Here is a 5,672-nt window from a genome sequence, read left to right as displayed (position 1 = left end):
GGGAGGGGAGGAGGAAAAGAAGAGTCCCAGGTCACATCAATATGAAATTTCAGAATATTTATGATAATAATTTTTAAAAATCTACAGTTTGCAGACAGAGGGGGAAAAAAGCACAAATAAAAGATCAGATGAGCATCAAATTCATTAAAACAATACTGGAAGCTAAAGGCCATGGATTGGTGGCTTTCAAATTATGAAAAAATCTTTTCAAGGTAGCACTTTCCACACCTAGCAAAGTGTCAGTCAGGATGTTTAAAAAAATTCAGTCCTCATGCACCTCTTCTCAGAAAGCAAGTGTAAGATGTACTTGATGAAACCAAAGATATTAACCAATACAAAGAAAGACAAAAGAATGAGAAGAGATGCTCTCCACATACAGGAAACATAAGTGGAGTTCCTGGTGTAATGGTAAGCTCCCAGGATGAAACCTGGTCAGATGCTAGGTGAGCAAATAATATAAATTGGAGTGGGGACAAGGGAGGATTGCTGGAGGAATTTGGAAACATCAAAAAGAAAGAAAAGAGGGGAAGGAAGAAAAGAAAGAAAGAAGGGCAGGAAGAAAGAAAGAAAAAGGAAAGAAAGAAAGAAGAAGAGAGAAAGAGAAAGAAGGAAAGAAAGAAAGAAAAAAAGATAATTCATATCTGAAGCAACAAAAACAGAGTTAATACTATCAGGAAATTGAAGGATACATTATTTTTTTTTTTAGTAAAACAGAACTTAGCTATTTAAAAAATAAAAGAAGTAAGCATCAACTCAAGAGAAACCAAATTATTCACAATATTGCCATAGTTTGATAATTGATTCAATAGTGACTTGTATTTCCATAGTCATAATGAGAAACCCTAAATATTGATTTAAAAATATCCTAACAGAGGGGCACAAGGGTTGCTCAGTCCGTTGAGTGTCTGACTCTTGATTTCAGGTCAGGTCATGATCTCACAATTCGTGAGATCAAGCCCTGCATAGGGCTCCATGCTGAACATGGAGACTGCTTGGGATTCTCTCTCTCTCTCTCTCTCTCTCTCTCTCCCTCTCCCTCTCCCTCTCTCCCTCTCTCCCTCTCTCCCTCTCTCCCTCTCTCCCCCTCTCCCTCTCCCCCCGTCTCTCCCTCCCTCTCCCTCTCAAAAATAAATAAGAAAAATATATCCTAAAAGAACTTTCACAGCAAGTAAGCTAATTCTAAAATTCCTATTGAAAAGCAAAACATCGGGGCACCTGGGTGGCTCAGTCGGTTAAGCATCGGACTTCGGCTCAGGTCATGATCTCGCGGTCCGTGAGTTCGAGCCCCGCGTCAGGCTCTGTGATGACCACTCAGAGCCTGGAGCCTGTTTCAGATGCTGTGTCTCCCTCTCTCTCTGGCCCTCCCCCATTCATGCTGTCTCTCTCTGTCTCAAAAATAAAAAAATAAAAGTTAAAAAAAATTTGAAAAGCAAAACATCAAAAACTGTCAAAACAATTGCAGTAATTAATAATAGCTAATACTTAAATGGTACATTTTTTAGTCTTTCCCAAAATGTTAAGATAGTGCAGTTATTAACTCAGTTTATATATATATATGAGTCACAGATTTTAACTTCCTCAAGGTGATGCAGGTAGTTAGCAGTATAACTGGGCTTTGAACCCTACTATTTGCTTCTGGAGTCCTTGCTTGTAACCCCTGGGCTGTGCTGGATTCCCATCAGATGTCAACATAGTTGACCCTTAGACAGCACAGGTTAAACTGCAAGTTCCATTGGGCTATTAGTTGTGAAGTTTTGGAGTCAAAAGTTAAATGCAGATTTTGGACTGCCTGGGGGCTCAGCACCCCTAAATCCCATGTTGTTCAAGGGTCAGTGTACTTATAAAATCTATGGAAATAAAAAAAAATGTTTATTTGTAATAAGAGAGTCAAAAATGCAGAAGTAAAGAAGAAATCTGTCTATAAATATATTGGAACTTGACTAAAGTAGCACTGGAAATAAATGAGAAGTTGATGGACTGTTCAATAAATGGTGTGGTACAGATGGTAATTAAATTGAAAAGAGAGAAAGGCAATGGCTGGGATAAGTGGTGTTCATAAAATAGGGTTTTATTTCATTAAGGCAGAGACAAAAGATGAATTTTGTGCGTTTGTGGGAATTACCCAGTAGAGAAGGAGAAGCCGATGGGGCTGGAGGGAGATAACGTGCAGAAGCTGTAACTCCTTATGAATTGATTGAGATGGGAGTGAAGCCATGAATCAGCCTCTCATAGGGTGGCTTTCCTTCTGTTGTAACAGGAAAAGGACAAATGTCACATTCAGATGCCTATCCTTGTGCAGATTTGATAGCAGATAAGAAAGCTCTTGTCTGATTACTTACAATTTCTAAAGGAAGTGAGACATGAGCATTGTGGAAAGGAAAGAAAGAAGGAGGAAACATCTAGCATGAAAGAGTCAACTTGAAAGTCAAGAAACTGCCCAGTACAAGGGTGCATTATATGCCCGTGTTCATAAACAGCCGTGGAACGATGTGGGCTTTCACGAGTTATGTGCATTTGATTTGCTTCAGAGAAACCAGGTGCTTGAAGGCACCAAGTTTGGGGTTTTCCCAGTTGTATTCTTGAGAGGGATAGGAATACGTTTGGTCATGTTGACAGGGGAGTGATTGTAGGCAAAGTGGCTGGAGTCCACCCTGGATGGTGGGTATTAGCGAGCACAGATGGGCAGCAGGCTACGATTAGCAATGCAAAGTAGGTGAGTGAGTGGATTGGAAGTTCCAGAAATTGTCACAAGTTCTAGACTTGTCACAGTGGGGGCAGGGAAGATGCTAGAAGACTTGTTACAGTGGGGACAAGGAAGATGCTAGTTTTATGGGGTTCTAAAGCTTGTACAGTTTGGGGCCCCCTCCTTAAAGAAGAGAATGCAAAAGTGTCTTGCTTTTTAGGCCTTTACAAAAATATGAGACTTTGTTGGGGGGACTCTTCCCGGGGACTTGGATGGGACTCTTATAAATGAGCAGTCGAAAGTGTAAGCCTTGTTAGCTTCATAATTAACAGGAGAGCAGATACTTGTAAGAAAGTAGGAGACACGATGTGTAGATTTCAAAGACCTAGGTTGTAATTACAGGTGGATACAAACCTAAATTCCTTTCTTTCTTCTTTTAACATGGGGGACAAAGACCACTGGAAGTGAATAAGAAAAGGATCAAGAATGCAATGATTCGGATTAGTTATCCCAAAGGATGTGGGGGTCACAGAAAAGTATATGCCAGACATAGAATGAAGGTGTAGCCAGTGATCCAGACACTGAAGCCTTCAATTGTATTGCGTTTCCACTTGGAAACTTTCCACAGGTCCTTTACCCACTTCTTTATTTTATTGAATTTGGGTAGGAGATTGGGCCAAAACAGCCAAAAACAGTGTTCAAGAAAAGACAGAAGTGTTTTGTTTTGTTTTGTTCATCACAGAGTTGGTTGAAAAGCTGGCAAACAAGGGAAAGTAAAAGCCATTCCCAATCTGGCAAGACTAGTTTACATGTTCCTATTTATCCCCACAATACCCTATACTTAATTTTGCTCCTTTAGTTTATACCAAGTTCCTTCTGTCTTGTTTCACCATTTTCTAGGGCATTGTGCTTGACCTTTTGCCCGAGGCTTGCTCACAATAATGTGTATTTCCTCTGTTGAAGGAAGTAACATAGAAGGTGAAACACTCTTCAGACTGCATTAATGAGAACTTGGTAATCCTCTAGCTAGGAATCATGGTCTTTATACAAGGTGTCCTTATGTCCCGCCAAGAGTGATGCAGTGTCCAGGAGTTCATTACTGTATGTAAAAGGGAAGTAGAGCTGGGGCACAATTAACAATCTCTGTCGTACCTCTTCATGAATAGTTCTCTGTTTAATACACGTCAAGATGGGGCGCCTGGGTGGCGCAGTCGGTTAAGCGTCCGACTTCAGCCAGGTCACGATCTTGCGGTCCGTGAGTTCGAGCCCCGCGTCGGGCTCTGGGCTGATGGCTCAGAGCCTGGAGCCTGCTTCCGATTCTGTGTCTCCCTCTCTCTCTGCCCCTCCCCCGTTCATGCTCTGTCTCTCTCTGTCCCAAAAATAAATAAACGTTGAAAAAAAAAAAAATTAAAAAAAAAAAAAAAAAAATACACGTCAAGGCATCATGCCCTGGAGGTAGCCATTTCTTTTTTTTTTTTTTTAATTTACTTTTTTAAATTATTTTTTTAATATATGAAATTTATTGTCAAATTGGTTTCCGTACAACACCCAGTGCTCATCCCAAAAGATGCCCTCCTCAATACCCATCACCCACCCTCCCCTCCCTCCCACCCCCCATCAGCCCTCAGTTTGTTCTCAGCTTTTAAGAGTCTCTTATGCTTTGCCTCTCTCCCACTCTAACCTCTCTCTTTTTTTTTTCCTTCCCCTCCCCCATGGGTTCCTGTTAAGTTTCTCAGGATCCACATAAGAGTGAAACCATATGGTATCTGTCGTTCTCGTATGGCTTATTTCACTTAGCATAACACTCTCCAGTTGCATCCGCGTTGCTACAAACGGAGGTAGCCATTTGTAACCCAACAACCTGGACTATGTTTTCTATAACGCCCACGCTATACTTACACATGTGCTAACACCTGCCATAGTGTTTATTCATCGTTAGGTTCCTCTGTATGTTTCCAAACATTTACAGTTGACCACATGTAGGAAAGGACAGATAACTGATGGCTCCGTTTCACTTCTGCTGAAGTTCATACATTGCTTGCCCATCCCTGCATTTTTTTGGCCACTTCCTTAAGTGCTCCATTTCTTTCCTTTTCTTCCTTCCTATCTGTAATGTTAACTTCCCATATGGTAACATGTAATTTAGAACTCAAACAAATGTTAGGATCTGTAGGTTAAATTTATTAAAATTAACCACGGTGGAGTGCTAAATAATGTGCTCCTGGTTAAAATGAAATAGAAACTAATTGTATTTGAGGAATAATAAATTATCCTGTGGAAGAGACATTCAGAATAATTGGAAAGAAGTCATGATGTGGGAAACAAAGGCAGAAGGAAATGGCAGATAAAATTAAATTTCCTTATAACCTGCAGCCCATTGGCAAATACTTGAGGCAGGCAGAATAAAACTCCAGGAACTTCCTGCTGTCTTAATGTTAATGCTTTGCTAGAGGGAAAAACAACCTTGGCTTGACAATAGCCAGGCCTCCACCATCCTGTGAGTCTTTGTAGCCTATGAAAATCTCACTGGAAACTTCCCCTGGACTTGACTTCCCCTACTCCATACTTTCCCCTCATAGCCCCAAGGCAGCTCTTCCTGCCCAAGGGTCCTGTCCCCGTGCTTCAGTAAAACCACCTTTTTGCACCAAAGACGTCTCAAGAATTTTTTCTCGGCCGTCGACTCCGGACCCCGTGACCCCACTATCACCCCAGAAAACCTCATCAGTCATAGGGCAGTTTAGGTGAAGGGAACTCTCCAAATACTAATGTATTAATCAATCACTTCCTTTATTCATTTTCTCATTAGGCGTTTATTGAATGCCTATAATATACAAGTATCTAGCCTATAAAATAATTACAGAGGACCTATTCACTCTTTCTGTATATGGAAAGCCTACCAGATAAGATTTTATTAGAGCTTTGCGGAAACGAATTTAAAATGAATAGAGATAGTCAAAACTTTTAAATGCATTATCTTCAACTGGAAATT

This window comes from Lynx canadensis, chromosome B4 (assembly GCF_007474595.2).
Source record: "Lynx canadensis isolate LIC74 chromosome B4, mLynCan4.pri.v2, whole genome shotgun sequence".
Taxonomy (NCBI): Eukaryota; Metazoa; Chordata; class Mammalia; order Carnivora; family Felidae; genus Lynx; species Lynx canadensis.
This window is presented reverse-complemented; position numbering follows the sequence as displayed.